The following is a 16,678-nucleotide window of genomic DNA, read 5'->3' as shown; positions in this document are numbered from 1 at the left end:
AGGGGGCAAGGGGGTAGTTCTGGCATGGCCTTTTCCAGGTTAATATTTCCATTGTAGTCACAGGTATCCATCATTTTATGCCCTGTGAAAACAGAAGCGATTCTTCCTCCTCCAAGAACCCACAACTTGACAATTTATCATCAGCAACTCCTAATACATCAAGATGCTATCCAGGGACTGTACCATCTTTAACCATACAGAGCAACTGATTGTATTTGTTTAAGATCCTGGAACTCACTCACTTGAACTTCGTTAAAAGCATTCACTTTACTTCTAAAGTCTACTGCCTAAAATACACGTCTTCCTATCAATTTCTTATACCGGGCAAAAAAAAAGTTTGTATTGCTTATTTCTGATGAATGACAAGCCAACATGTCTCTATGGTGATGTCATTGTGCTCCAGTAATAGATTCCAGGGATAGGATTTGTTAAAATGAACTCCTATTGACTGGACAGCTTCCTCTAAAACACAGATAAATAACTGGACTATGTTCTCAACAAGGAGGACACACGCGCGCGCGCGCACACACACACACACTTCAAAGCCTCAAAATCAGCTTTAAATATATTTACAGATAGCAACATAGGATTTTAGTTAGCAGTTATATAAACAATGAGGATAATCTGTTGAAAAAAAGGTCTGGGAATGGTTTAAAAATAAATAAATAAATAAATAAATTTGAGGTTAATGTTAACCTTCTTACCATATTTCCTCAAATACAAGACAAGTCCTTCCCCCTCCCCACCCCATTGACATGGGGGGGTGGAAAAAAAGGTCACTTGCCTTGTATGTGATTATAAAATAATCTCACTAAATATACCATCATTAAACTGCTGCCAAAAGCAACATGTTCTCAGCAATGGAAACCAAACTATGAAGTTAGTTAAATGCAGCCAACACTGAGCATGACCATAAAACAAGCAAATACGCTGATGGAAACCTTTTCTGTGGCTGTCCCCCTTAAAAAACAAACCCCAAAAACCTGCAGGCAGTTTTTCCCTCTGCAGTGAACTGGCACTGGGTCCCGCAACACAGCCCGGCATCAAGAGAGCCAGAGCCAGCCCTGACACCCTCCTTTTGGTGCCAAAAATTTTGCGCTACATTTGATCTTAGCCAAAAAAGGCTGAGATGCCAATGGAAATTTTTAAAACAAGTTTTATCAACACACCCGTATCACCCTACACTTACAAAGCTACACATACTGAGTGAGCATCTTTATTTTACCAGGACATTATACAGAAACTATATATCAAAAACATACACATACATATATTAAATCCTTAAACACCATACATCAACTTCCCACAAACAAATCTTTACAGAAGTATTTTTCTTCATATAGAGCCCCATGAAAAAAATGAATACCTTGGTAACCATCTGAAACACTGCCCCTTCCATCTGTCCTCTCTGCTGGTTTAGTGAAACAAGTGTATCTAGTTCTTTTTCCTCTACTTCTCCACCTCTTCCTCTCCAATCTTTTTATTGTATCTATCGATGCAGCATTTCAGTTCACGCAGCCCCAGCTTGAGGCACTTTCAGTGAAAAAACAACCCCTTAAACACCCAGAGGTTTTTCACTTTCCATAAACTACTTTCAGCACATGCTAATACAGTCTTTAATAACGTTTCCTCCAATCCCTTTGGTACAAATCCATATAGTACCATTTCCTACATTTATCTTGGTGCCACTCAGCAGCAGACCCTTTCCCACACCCCCTTTGCATGTGTTTTGGGCATATACATACATCCCACCATTTTTTCTACTCTGCATCTCTCCCTTGGGCATCCTGATGAGCTTGTCAAGCCCCATCTGTGTTGCACTTCCTCCACTGTCAAGATATTTCTTATAACCATCCACACTAGGTCAGCACGTTCCCCTTTCGGTTGTTTACCCACCACCACTCCCCACACCTCCTTCACTCATCCTTGTGTGAAGTTTCCCACTGGCACCATCCTGCTCTCTCCCTTACCGCTTTCATCACTTGCATATGATCCTTCAGCCCTACCTTCTCTATTTTATAACTCTGCATGAATCCTTCCAGCCTGATGTAATGAATTGGTGGTTGTCATGACCATGGACTCTTCAAAGAGGTCTGATATACTCCCCACTTCTTCAAAATTGAGCTGTGTGAAATCCAGCATTATGCATGGCTTTCCCCTCTCCCTCTGTTATTGCCTCACATATCAAACTTATTTCACACAGACAGACAACCCCAGTCCAGCAGCTCCCCCATCCCGGTCATCTCTCTTGCTTTGTACAGGTCAGCACTAGCCAACTTCTCTCTTTTAGCATGTCAGAAAAAAATCACATATTTCCCTCTGTACTTTTGCTATCCGCTGCCATGTCAGTGGGAATACAATTCCTGTACATAGAATAATCGGCAGTAGCAAAGCCTTAAACATCATCAGGTTTCTGGCCAGGGATAGTATTCTTCTGAACCATAAGCAAAGTATCTGCCATAGCCTTGCTGTCACCTTTTCCCATGCCATATTACTTTTCCTTCAGCATCCATCGGGATCCCAAGCACCCTAATTCCACTCTGTCTTATTTAAAGGCCCAACTTTTTCCAAGTCCCTCCAGTTCCCCACTCCCACTATGGTGCTTTTCAATCTATTTAGTTTAGCCCCCATCTCTTCTCTATATTCTGATGTCCACTTTAGCACTTTCCATCAGAAGTCTATCACCAACTACTACACTGACATCATCCATGTGTAGTACGGATTTTACCTCCCTCCCACCCTGCATCTTTACTCCACTTACAACCTTGTCTTTTCTTATTCTTGGTGCTAACAGTTCCATGCTACACACAAATAGCAGTGGCTACAGGAGGCACCCTTGTCTCATTCCTGTATGGATTTTAAAGGCCCTGTTTAGGTGCCCATTAATTTGTGTAACGCAGCAGTCAAGTCCAATAACATTATCCCACATGAGTTTGGTCTGGGAACCCCATTTTCCCCAGCAACTTAAATATGATCCAGTTTGTCATATGCTTTTTCTAAATCTAGGTGGGCTATAACTCTTTGTTTTCTTTTCTTGGATGTGGGATAGTGTAGCATTGATCACTCTGATTGCTTTGGAGACCCTTCTACCTGGTCATGCACATAGATGATCTTCAAGTATTATCTTCTGGAAGTTTTTCCCCATCCTCAAAGCCAGCCTTGAGCATTAACTTATAGTCCATATTAAGGAGTGTTAATCAGTCCTCAGCATTTCCAGAGTTCCTTCTCCCCTTTACTGAAGGCTTAGATCACATTGCCTCTAGTAAATCTTTCCCTGCACCTCCCGTTTCTGGTATTTCCTCAAAAAAACTTCCACTATATCCCTCCCTACCTATGCCAAAACTTGTAAAATTTCATAGGTAGTTCATCTGCCCCTTGTGATTTCCCTCTTTTAAAGGTTTTAAACACCCCTTCACTTCCTTTAAGCTTATCTTTTTTTCTATCATCTTTGCTTCCTCCTCCTCTACTTTCTCTTGAGTCGCTTCCAAGAAAACCTTCACCTTCTTTTTGTCCGTTTCCTTCTACTGGTATAGCTCTTCATAAAAATCTTCTAGTCACCTCCAATACCTCCTGCTTTTCCACCTGGGCACCAGAGTTGTGCAAAATTTGGCCAGGTGTTTCATTTTGAAGCTGTTTCAACATGTTTTGAGCTCAAAACAGCAAAATTGAAATGAAACAAAAGGCTCTGAAACAGCTTTGAAACAAAACGAGGGCACTCAAAACGTTTAGAAGCCAGGCTTACTTGGCTTCAGCACCAGTCCCAGGTGGCAGTGGCAGCCTCCTCTCATCCAGTGTGCATATCCAGAGGCTTGCACCCCCAAAAGGAGCCCAGCATAGCCCCACAGCCCTCCCGGGGACGTGGGCCCCTGCATCTGCATGCCGGATGTGGAGGCTGCTGCAAGTGTTAGGAGTTCTGCTTTGAACAGTCTGAGGTCCAGTTTCCCAGAAAACTCTGCACCCATCTCCTTGAAACTTGGCAGGCTTCATGCCCTCAGAAGGGGCTACCATCCTTGCAATTTTCATCTGAATCAGGCAAGAAATGACAGAGTCTTAAGCATTCTCATGATTCCCCATTGTAACCTATGGGCGAAACATTGAAATGCATCGAAACAGTAAAACAGTTTCGATGAAACAGCACTTCAAAATGAAACATTCCCCCTTCAAAACGACGAAACAGAAGTCGAAACAAAATAGTGCTGGGCACCACCTACTGGGCACCACCTTCTTTCTGCACTGCTTTAAGTTCTCCTTTTGCCACCTTCACTCTGACCAACATGCATCAGGACCACTCCCTTCTCCCACCCAGGCTGCTTATGCTAAGAACATTTCTCACTCATCTTCTAACTCTTGCTTTTGTTCTTCTAGCTCTTCTCATATCTGTCTTCCTTCTGCATCTTTCTTTGTAGCTCACTTAGCTCTTTCATTCTTTTCCTTGTGCATCTTTGGCCTTTATTCCTGAACAACACTCCCATTCTCTTCTTCACCATCATCCACCATTCTCTGATATTCCCAAAATATTTCTTCAGTGTTCACCACTTCTCATATCGTCTCATGTACATTTGACATATCTCTTCATGTATGCAACAGCTGCATATTTAACTTCCACAGTCCCTTCCCTCTCCTCTCATGGGGCTCTTACCAAGACACCAGTGATCACTAAAAGCCACACATATGGTTTCTTTCTTCTTTCTCCTTATTTCTTTTGATATAAGCACAAAGTCAATTCTTAATTGTTTTTCCCACTGGGAAGCTTCCATTCCCCTCTAGCTTCTCTCAGTCTCTCTTCTATGTTTTCCTGTCGTGCCACTCCTAGTGGGTTGACCTGCCATCATGCTCCCCCCATCCTCCGTTTCTTGCCCAATGTACCTAGTGAAAACTTTCTCCCCTGCCCACCCACACATCCCTTAGCTACTCTTCTTTTATTATATTTGTTAACAGTCTGCACGAGCTGTCTAAAGCTGTTTCCTCCTTCCCCTGTTCCGTCACCCACTGTGTCTGTAAGAGGGCATTTCAACTGTATAAATCAATTTCCCTCTGATCATGTAAACCACTGGCTTTCTAAGCACCTCCCTGCCCACCTCATCACCTCTCTGGTGATGCCCATACATTAAAATTTTCCAATTCTGTTCCCTCAACTAATGTTATTATTCTTTGCAATCTGCCACTGACAATTTCTATCTGCTTTGCTCTCAGTTCTGGCTTCCTGAACAGTATTGGCACTCCAGCCTTTTTGTTCTCATTTGTCCCTGACCTCCAAGATGGCCCACAGCTCCACCTTTCTCAAAGTATTTATAATCCCTCTTCCTTGGGTATACCACATTTTTGTAGGCAGATTATGTCTTCCCTTACTTGGTTCAACACTGGTTCAATCTGTTCCAATCATTTCTTTGTCAAGATATTCCTGACATTAAGCAAAACTATTGTCTGTGCCATTTATGCTCATTTTTAAAGTGAGCATGCCTATCCCTTTAGAGTTCATCTATGCTGTTGCTCAGAGTAGTCAATTTCTCCCACTCCTTCACTCACGTTCCTGTAGACTTTGCAAGACGCTGGATTGCTTTCGCATTTAAGATGTCTTGTATATTCCTGCCTCCCCACCACTTCCCACCTTCTGGTCTCCACTCTGGGCTGGAGCCCAGAGACATCTGCTTTCTGGCTCTTCCTTCGATTTGCCTCCCTCATTATCAGGTTTTTTCTTATCTTCAGCCCCTGTGTTTTCTCTCTTTTCCTGGCTTGTCGCTGTTTTTTTCTCTTGCTCCATCTGCATTTCTGTTGTCTGTTCGGTGTCTTCTTTCTTTCCCACATTACTTTCACGTTTGAGCTGTTCGCTGTTCCCACCATCCCTTCTATTCCGTCTCCTACCTCCCCTTGCACTGCCTCAATCACAGACATTTTGTCCCCCCCCTTCTCTATTTCCCTTCCTGTGAGGTTTCTTCCACCATTTCTACTTCAGTGTCCAATACCTCCTCCTCTGAGAAGTTTTATGGTTCCTTAGGGGGTCTGACTATACTTACAAAGGCTTTGGGACACCTATGATACAAGTGCCCCTCTCCCTTACAAACAGTACATTTTAGGGACTGCTGGCACACCTCTACTCTATGCCCCATCCCTTCACATCTGTAGCACACTGTGAGGGGATAGTGTGCAGACAGGTGCCCCACCTTTCCACATCTGCTGCACCATTTCAGTTGCCTGTGGTACATTATAAAACCCTGCAGTGACCCAATCACCAACACAAGATACAGTACCCTATCTGGGCTTCAGTCATCTGCTTGTAACACTATTCAAGCTCTCCAAGACCCAGATACATTTGCCCCTTACCTTCTCGACCAACATTACCCTTTGGATGTACTTTTCCATCCTTCTGTCTATGTTTCTGGCCTCTAGTAAATCCACATACATTCGAACTATAGTCACTCTCTCTCTTGATTTTTCCCCTATGAATTTATCACTCTTAATTGCTCCCTCCAACATTCCTCTTTGTTTATTTCAAAATTTCTCATACCCTTCTCCATCCCAATAAATCAATTCCCAAGTCTTTTGGTTCCAGCAAACAGTCTGGCACAATGCTCCACCTGCACCTCCAAAATCTCAAACAGTACCTTTTCCAGGAAATAATAGCTCTTCACTGTCCCATTTGCTTCATTGCCAGCCTTTACCCACAGCTCCTGTTCCTCTCCAGCATCTCTCAGCCTCTCTTCTAGTTTTCCTGTTGTGCCACTCCTGGTGGGCTGGCCTGCCATACATAGTGCTCCCATCCTCTGCTTCTTGTCTGATGTACCTTCTCTGGCTGCTCCCACCCTCTTCCTTCTGGAGTTGTCACTCATCATTGCTACTTCCACCATTGCTCTTGCTGCCACACCTTCTGCCTTTCTTCTCGACCTTCATCTACTCTCCACCTGTCTCCAGATCTTCATTTCCACTCTTCAGCTCGCTTTCCACCTTATGCTTACTTGCCACCACTGCCAGTGATTTTAGCTTTGGGTCTCCTTCCTCTACTTCATAGATCCTGATGCTCTATTGATCCCTTTCTCTGCCTTTAAAGCATAGATCAAGCTTTCATTGCTGATAGGAACATTTTTTTAAACATATAATATGCTTTGTGTTCCAGGTTGCATAAGACAAACCAGTTCCAAACAATAGTGATTGAGCAGAACTCAATCATTCCAAAAACCACATTGATTAAGCAGGCAGAACTCAATTGTTCTAAACACTATGTATGGTGCTACAACCGGCAAGCATCCTCCATCCTAGACCTATAACCCTGGGACTTCAGATACTCCCAAATCCATTGACAGGTATCCTACATGCAGGCCCAAGCCTGGAGGTCTTGGAATTGAGATGCTCTCACTTGATCTTAGCCCACAAGAGGGTGAGAAGCTTTAGGAACATTTTTTTTAGAGGGAAATTTTGTGTCCCTCAAGTCAAATCAGCCAAATTAATTCCAAATCTGCGAGTCATTCAAGAATCATGTGGCCCTACCAGCAAACATCCTCTACCTTCACCTGGGGCTTCACATGCTTCCAAATCCTGTGACAGACATCCTACATACAGGTCCAAGCTCCGAGGCTTGGGATTCAGCTGTCCCTGAGTTTTGCTTGCCTTCAACCGTAGGGTCACAGAAGCAAACTAGGGAGAAGTCTCCCATCTCCATAAAGTCAGCATATAGCCAAGACCTTACCACTGGAAGTGAAAGAGGAGGCTAATTATACATTACCTCAGACAAGTTACTGCCCACTGTCAAGAAAGTGGCTCTCCCCCGCCACTAGGAAAACCACCTTTGTGGTCATGGCATTTCCCCAGCCAGGGAAGCAATGCAATAGGAACATACCACAAGAATAGGTTAGTGCAGCCCATCAGAACAAAATATGGTAGTGCTCAGTAAAGCGTAGCCCCCCTCACTGTCAAGACTTTTTCCAAGTCATGGTGAGCCACTACAGTGCATAATTTCAGCTTCCTCTTTACCCCCACAGCTCAGCTGTACCTTTTTTCTCCACTTCAAAAATTTCTGCTTCTTCACCAGCCTTAAAAGCCTGGCAAACATCACAAAACCAGGCCCCAAGCAGTTCACCCAGAAGCCATCTGTTACCCCTCTCTTAGCCTGGTACGTGTGATTAGTGAGGCCCCACCCCCATGAGGCAAAACCAGACTAGGTTGCCCTACACCTCATCTACACATAAATTTTTGGAGCATCCTTGGAACCATAACAAGAACACTAGTTGCAGTCATCAGTGAAGGGCTAATTAGCACAAGGATCCTTGCTGGGGGAAGGGGGTTGCAGGGGCTTATCTAGAGTACATGCACACACTGAGCAGTGCTAAGCTGTGGAGTCATAATGACTTGAAATGCTGTTGATTCTGGTGCAAGCTTTAGCTTTGGCCTAATATCATGCACAGGTTGTACTACACATCAGTTGGTGACAACATCCTGCTTAAAAGTGTGTCTATGGAGTACCTGTGCTAAATCTTGTAGCAGTTTCAGAAAGGGTAACACACAATTCTGGATGAACTAAGTGTACAAGTACTATATGCAAACTGCTACAGCCATGTTTAATTTCAAGTTTACTGTTTTCAGATTTGCTCCTCACTTTTATGTGCTCAGAGAAAGTAGTGTCTGAAAGTAGAGGGAAGAGGAAGGAGAGAGGGAAGGGGGTGCCAAGGGAAAAATTTGGGGGGAAGCAGAGAGCAAAAGACCTGACCCCCAGATTTATTTATTTTCCCTACTATCATTGGAACAGGACAAAGTCAAGGCAAGCCTCAGATAATTAGGTTCTATACGTAGAAAATTATAACAAACTTATAAAATTTTCCATATAAAGAATCTAATTATTGAGGGATCATCTTATAAATCAGGGTCATCTTGTATTAGAGTAAATACAGTAATTTAAAGAGTCCAGGTCAGTTACGAAATTGCCTTGAGAATTTACGATAGTCACTGCAGGACTTTGGTAAAAAGATGTAGCCATCTAAAAACCAGTAGGGATACAGAATGAATTTAATAAGGATTAAAATTCTCATTCTCTTTTCAAACCAAGAGGATTTATTTAAAAGATCAAGACACTGAGATGCTTTTTTTTTTTTTTTAAAGTAGCTCCTTTTACGCAATTGTTTAAGGGTTTTTTTATTGGACTTTATTCAGATTCCAAAAAGAAAACACTGAATTTTATTCACGCAATTGTGCAATATCAATCAAATCCAGTTCTCATTTCAGAAAGATACCAAAATATTTACCTAAGCTTTATCCACCAGTTCCCTCCCTGAAAACTGTCCTCTTTTTTTCCAGATCTTTGATTACTAAAGAGTCTGTGCTGCTTTGTTACAAAATGAATGAATCCTAAAACTATAAGATTGGCTCTATCCCATGCATCTCAAGAATCACCATGTTCTTACAGGCTATGAAAGAATTCACTTCAGATAAAGTGAGAAGTTAAATTCTTCCTTACACAGAGAACCCTAAAGGAAATAATTTGAGTGCTACCTATTATTCCGACAATGAAGTTATTAGTCCAATAAATTTGGACAAACTATTCTTCTTCCTGGACTACCACGGCTACAACCATCACTAACTAGGGCTGCACCAATAGAGATTTTGGGAGCTGATATCAACAGCCTATTTCTAAATGAGGCATATCAGCCAATACTGATCTGATTTCTGATACAGCTGCATCCAGCTGGTAAGTCTATTGTGGTGGATGGAGAGAAGAAAGGGGTGTGGGAGGGCGGATCAATTCCCCCATGGTGAGGAAGAGTGGGACTGGGGTAGGCACTGCCCTGCTGAGGCAGAGCAGGACAGGGCATGGGACAGAGCCACAGCTCATTTGGGGGGCACAGAGAGGGGTAACAGCTCCCACAGCTACATATACCCCAGGAGAGCATGGGGATGGGTGTGTGTCCCCAGATCTGTGTAGAGTGAGCTGCAGCTGTGGGCTGGGGCCAGGGACTGTGCTGGGAAGGGGGCTACAGCTAAATTTGGGGTGGCTGCATGGGAAGGGCCTTGGGGCAGGCAGAGGCGATGCTGGGAAGGGGGCTACAGCTAAATTTGGGGTGGCTGCAGCCTCCCTGTAGCCCCCCTCCAGCACTGCTGCTGCTCACCCCAAGTGCAGCATGGCCAGCCCAGATTGGCCCCCAGCCTGCCCCACCCCCTGTATCTGGGGGCACATGTCCTCCCTCAACCTTGTTCCCCACTGGGGTGTGCACAATGGCGGGAGCTGCCCCTACCCTGTGCCTCCCAGACAAGCCGCAGCTCCATCCCGTGTCCCACCCCAGCTGGGCAGCACCTGTCCCACTCCCTCCCTCACCACGGGTGGCACTGATCTGCCCCTACCCTCTACCCCTTCCACCACAACCAACTTACCAGCTGCATGCAGCTCTACAAGCTGCTAGGCTCCTCTCCTCGCCGCCTATGTGCTGCATTGTGGCACAGGCTTTTATCAACATCAGGCCATTTCCAACATAGTCAATTTTCTTTATATCAGTGCCAATCAGATATCAGACCGATGTATCAGTGCATCTCTATCACTAAATGAAGAATGTCTTGCATTTGGGATGGTTAGACAAGCTTTCAACTATGCAGTGTGTCCGTTAAAAGTTATCACCCAAATAAATTGCTGCCTCTCAAATTTGGATGAAAAGGCATTTCTCAAGTGTTTAAGATCCAAAGAAGCTTCTTCTTGAGATAAATGAATAAACTCTTCTGTCAAGTCCTTCACATTGCATGGTACAGATTCAGACTTATTTTACTGGAGCCAACATTAAATTTAGAGTAAAACACATACCTTTTGCTACTCCAAGTAACAAATGAGGAGGTACATCATTTGTTGATTGGTAGAGATGTGGCCCTCTACATGAAAGAGCAGTACCCATCCCTGCAGGTCACCTTTGACAGCAAGAAAGGATCCCTTGAGACCCTCTGGGTCAGGCTATAAAAGGGACCAGGAGAGGGAGACCCAATCTTGGGAGTTTAGTACAGGCATCTCTACCAAAGACAAGGTGAGTGATCAAGCACTCTCAGGAAAACTGACAGAGGCAGCTAGCACTAAAGACAAGATCGTCATGGGTGATTTCAACTACCCAGACATCTGTTGGAAAGACCATAAAATTCAGCTGCCTCCAGCAGGTCAGCCAACTTCCTGGCAACAACATATGTTCTGTTTCTGACACAGGTTGTGGAAGGGCCTACCGGGGCAAGGCCAATCTGGACTTAGTGCTGGCCAAAGGGAAGGACATCATAGGCAACCTGAGGATTGGTGGTATGCTGGGCAACAGTGACCATGACCTGATAAGATTTAGCATCCACCATAAAACTAGGAAGTTAGTCACCAGAAGTCCTGAATTTCAAGAAGGCAAATTTTGGCAAACTCAAGAGGCTAGTTGGACAGGCCCTCTACAACTGGCATTTGGATGATCTGTGTGTGCAGGAATGATGGTGCTTCCTTAAAGAAACAATTCTCACAGCTCAGATATAGGCCATTCCCACAGAGGCAAAAAGCAGGAAGAGAGCCAGGAGACCTGCTTGGCTAACCAGAGATATTAGGAAGTTATCAAAAAAGAAAAAGAGAAGTGTATATACAATGGAGGAACAGCTTAGCAGCCAGGGAGGAATACAACCATATTGCCAAGGCCTGCAGATACGAGACACAGAAAGCTAAGACAGGCCTGGAGATCAAACTGGCAACCAGTATAAAGGACAACAAAAAGTCTTTCTACAGATGCATATGGGGTAAGAATCACTCAATCAGGCTCCACTGTGGGACCTCTACTGAATACCTAAGGGCAGCCCACAGTCCATGCACATGAAAAGGTACAGCTCCTGAATACATACTTTGCATTGGTATTCCTGAAACCCAACAGGGGCTGCTCATCTGACCAGAGGCCCAGGGAACAAGGGGAAGATAACAACATACACAAAATCAGCTCAGAACAGGTGCAGGATCTTTTACAACACTTGGACATCTTCATGTCCACTGGACCACATGACCTGTACCCAAGAGTCCTGAAAAAAAAACACTCCAACTTATAGCAGTGACATTGGCCAAGCTATTTGAAGAGTCATGAAACTCGGAAGTGGTCCCAGATGACCAGAAGAGGGCCAATGTGATACCCATCTTTAAGAAAGGGAAGATGGATGACCCCACAAACTACAGGCCAGTCAGTCTGACCTCAGTCCGCAGCAAAATCTTTGAAAAGTTGGTTAAGGAGGCCATCAACCACAAGCTGCTAATAGATGGGGTGCTAAACAGCAACCAGCACCGCTCTGTTGAGGGAAGATCATGCTTGACGGACCTTGCATCCTTCTACAACTTGGTCACTAACCATCTGGATGACACCATTTACTTAAACTTCAGTAAAGCCTTTGACTCCATCCCAAGGGATTCTCTCTAACAAACCGGAGAGTCCTGGGCCAGACCAGTCCACAGTGAGGTGGGTGGACAGCTGGCTCAGAGGCCACCCCCCAGAGAGTGGCAATCAATGGGATGGCCTCATCCTGGAAGGCCGTCTCCAGTGGCGTCCCCCAGGGATCGGTGCTCAGACCCATGCTATTCAATATATTTATTAACAATTTGGCTGAAGGGGTAGAAAGCACAAAGATTAAGCTCAAAAGATGATACCAAGCTGTAGGGAAACACAGGCAAACCAGGATAGGGCAAAGATCCAGGAGGACCTTGACAGATTGGATTTATGGGTGAAATGAAACCAGATGAGGTTTAACAGGGAGAAGTGCAAGATGCTTCACCTAGGTGGGAAGAACCCTCACTACAACTATACAATGGGTGGTGGCCTACTGGCTGGCACAACATCTGAATGAGACCTGGGGGTCACAGTCAACTGGAAGATGAATATGACCCAACAGTGTGACAAGGCTAATAAAACTCTGGTATGCATCAGCTGCTGTGTGGCCAATAGATCCAGGGAGGCACTCCTCCCTCTATTCAGCTGGAATACTGTGCCCAGTTCTGGGCACCACACTTCAAGAAGGATGTGGATAAGCTTGAGAGGGCACAAAAAAAAGCTCACCCATTTGATTAAAGGCATGGAGAGTTGGCCCTATGAGGAGAGACTCTGGGAACTGGGCCTGTTCAGCCTGAAGAAGAGACTTAATAGCTGCCTACAAGTGTACCTCAGGGGGGAGCATCAAGAACTAGAAGATAAACTAGTCAGGAGGGTACCCCAAGCGAGGTCAAGGACCAATGGGAATACACTAACAGAGAGTAAATTCAAGTTGGATACAAGGAAAAACTTCTTCTTTGTAAGAGAGTCACCAGAATCAGGAACACGCTTCCAGCAGAGGCGGTACAGTCGCCCTCATTGGACGTGTTCAAGACAAGGCTGGACAGGCACCTTGCCAAGGTTATCTGAGCCCAATACCTTTTGCCTATGGCAGGGGACTGGACTTGATGATCGTACAGGTCCCTTCTGGTTCTATGATTCTACACTAAAAACCTATAAAATGTGTGTTATTTACTTGTTTCTAACCAAACAACAAGCTCTTCAGAAATTAATCTTGTAGTTTGTTTATGGAAGCCAAATGGTCCCCTATGTTTTCAGTCTACTCATCATCACATAGAAGTGCACAAAGTAAAGTGCTGCATCCCCTAATTAGGTACACTCTGCTGGACAGGATCCCAGAATCCAGAACACACCTGTCTCTTCAAGAGAATCACTTGATTAGAAAACTAAATGAGTTTATCTAGCATTGAGATCAGGCAATAGGAATACAAAAACATATTGTTCCCTGAATTAGTAGTATAATAGGCTGGATGTCAAAATCTGAGTTCTTGATCATTCAAGGATTTCAGGAATCTAGGAATCCCAAACTCCTCTGAGTTTATGATCACAGATATCCAGTCACCAATTACATAAAAATACACTATACTTTGATTAGGTATCTGTTAGCAAAATGGGCTGGCTATGAAGATCCCCACAGCTACCCTGTGAAAGAATTCAGGGTAAGGAATTTCAGACTGATGCCCAGCTGTGATAAGTTCACAAGTCTTGTCTCCACATCCATTGTTTAGCTGTCTGAAAAGCTTATCAGTTAGGCCTAGGCCACTGACACTCACAATGGGTACCATTCCTTAATTCAAATGGTTTTGTTTTTGTTATACCAGGCCTTGTACTAGACCCCAATTACCAGCTGTATTCCTACAAACCACATCATCACCTGACCAAATACAAGGAGCTCAATTTTCAAGGTTCATTCACTCCCAACTCTACCAAACTCATATGAATGACCGTTTGTTTACAGGCCCCCACAATGCTTGTAGTCAAGATATCAACCCCCAAAATCAACACTATTCAGAATACCAAACTGTAGTTATTCTAAACCAAATTCAACAGTACAAGTCTAAAACAGTCAGCAAGCTTCCCAATACTTCTAGGCAATAAAATTAATATTATATTATATATGTAATTTGAGACTCTGCACTAAGAAAAGAGCAGACAGAAGAAAATACCAACATTACACAGTTCAAAGTTAAGGCTTGTTCCCTGGTTCTCTCACGTAGAGATATTCCAAAACCAATTGGGAAGGGGGAAAGCATTTGTATCATTGGAGTTTAGGGGGAGGTAAGGGAAAGCAGTTTCATTAATTCAGCACAGAACTCATCAAAAAAATAAAAATCAGAAAAAGTGAGGTTTCTATACAACTTTAAATCAATGGGATTAAGCATTCACATCAATCTCTCCACAGATCTTCTTTCACTAAGATATTAAAAATAAATGGAGCAATGTATGCATAAGTGTTCCTATACCTGGTGAGGAACATTATGCTATGCACTCTGTTTATCAGAATGCAACTCTAAGCACTTCAGGTCAGGACCTAGTATTTATTTTCATAAGCTCATACACATTTATACAACTATTGTTTACTAGGAATTTAATACTATGAATAGCAAACAAATTTATCTTCTAGTGTAAAGTATGAGCACACAGCATCTTTATTTAACTGCTGTACAGAACCACAAACTACACTGATACAGCTGACATCTTAAAAGTCTAATTTTTTTTGGTTTTTGCAATACACATCACAGTATTTGTCAAGGGGCTAGACTACTTAGCCTCAGGTACAAACCTGGATTCTCAGACTGCTGCAGCATCCAACTACTCTTCAACAATTGTCTACTGTAGGATAAGCCAACTCAAACCAATTATTGCTCTGGTCACCAAGTTGTTTCGTAGAACACCTGCAATACAGCTTTCAAATATCCCACCCTGTAGACTTTGCAATATAATGCTCATGATCAGCACATTTTAGTATACCAAAAAAAGTCTCAGCAGAGTGTGTCAAACTTCTCTGCATTTCTGGTGATCTCACAGAAGTAAAATATGCTTGAAGCAAAAGTTCAAGAGAAAGAACAACACGCTATGCAGCACATCTAAATGGACTAGTAGAGGAAGCAATTACATCAATCTCATTCTATTTGTAGCCTTCTCTTATACCTGGCTCATACATAACTTTGACAGTTCAGCCAAAAATCCATCACATCTATAATTCAAAATAATAGATCAGAGAAGGTTGATCTCCATCATTTTACACTTCCTGTTCATATCTTCTTAAAAACATCCTTATGAGTCTTCCACATGGTTTGCCCCTCACATTTGTTTACTAACAAGCACAAACCACCCTAATGAAACACTGGTGGCATCTAACCATGAACCACCCAACTGGCTCAACTATAACTAAGGACCTATCTAAATCACAAAGAAAGTTTATGGCGCAGCAATGCCTTTAATTTTTGCAGCGTGCTCCCAGTGGCCAAAAGGCAATTAATGTTGTGGTTTTTGCTTCTCAGCCACTCAGAGACAGGGAAGTATGCAGTGAAAAGAACTGAGATTAAAGGCAATATTGCACCGCAAACTTCCTGCAACTTAGGTAGATCCCAAACTGTAGCCTTTCCTTGAAGTAAACGCCTACTGAAATGCTTCAGAGACGCTCACAATATATCACTGGTATTTCCATACGTGATCCAGGTCCAGCTCATATATATATGAAAAAGTTTTTGCAAGCTGGACTTGAATCATGTATCAAGTCATATTTCTTCCCAGTGGTCTAGCTCAATTCCTCTCCCACAGCTCCCACCTCTATAGGGCACCCTACTGAGAAGCTGAATATTATTATTGTACATAACTTAGTCTATAAGATGTAAATCAACCCTGCCTTCACCTTTACCAACACTTCCCCATATAAAATAGCTACACTTCAGCATTTACTACTTGGAAGCAGATGAAGTTAACTGTAAATCAAACATTTCTTCCCAGCCCGATTCCTCTCCCACAGCTCCTGTGCCTCGTTTATCAAGGCAGATGTAAGGCTGCATCAGCCCAAGCCTTCTCCATTTGGGAAACCTGCCCACAGGGACCACTCTCTAGCTCCCTCCACCTCCACTTCCCAATCCCGGCAAGGAATCGACTTCCCACACTGTGAAGCTTGGGGAGTGGGGGCAGCATTGCACCCCCGGCCCAGGCCAGCACACACACACATGCACACGCACGACTGGAAACGATTCCCTTTAGACGCGCATTAAATACACACGCCCGGCGCAGGCTGATGCCGAGCCCCTGAGGTCAAGGCGTGTGCGGGCTTCAGCCCCCTGCAGCCGCCGGACGGACCCACAGGCCCCTCACGGAGCCGGCGACGCCTCACCTGCAGGTGACTTGCTTGGTCCAGCCGCCGCCGCCGC

At 43.9% G+C, this 16,678-nt stretch overlaps 1 protein-coding gene across 2 annotated transcripts in view; it reads right to left on the bottom strand.

Moving 5' to 3' along the window:
* The window catches only part of MKRN1 (makorin ring finger protein 1), a 42,305-nt gene extending 25,633 nt beyond the window's left edge, over window positions 1-16,672 (bottom strand). For both annotated transcript variants that reach the window (XM_019544701.1, XM_019544702.1), the window contains exon 1: window positions 16,642-16,672. The gene's annotated coding sequence lies outside the window, so the exon portion shown is untranslated. The remainder of the gene's footprint in view (window positions 1-16,641) is intronic.
* Between the last annotated feature and the right edge of the window lie 6 nt (window positions 16,673-16,678).

Source organism: Crocodylus porosus, unplaced genomic scaffold, assembly GCF_001723895.1.
Source record: "Crocodylus porosus isolate Cpor-Errol unplaced genomic scaffold, CroPor_comp1, whole genome shotgun sequence".
NCBI lineage: Eukaryota > Metazoa > Chordata > Crocodylia > Crocodylidae > Crocodylus > Crocodylus porosus.
Note: the sequence above shows the minus strand (reverse complement) of the source record. Positions and strands in the feature narration are given on the sequence as shown.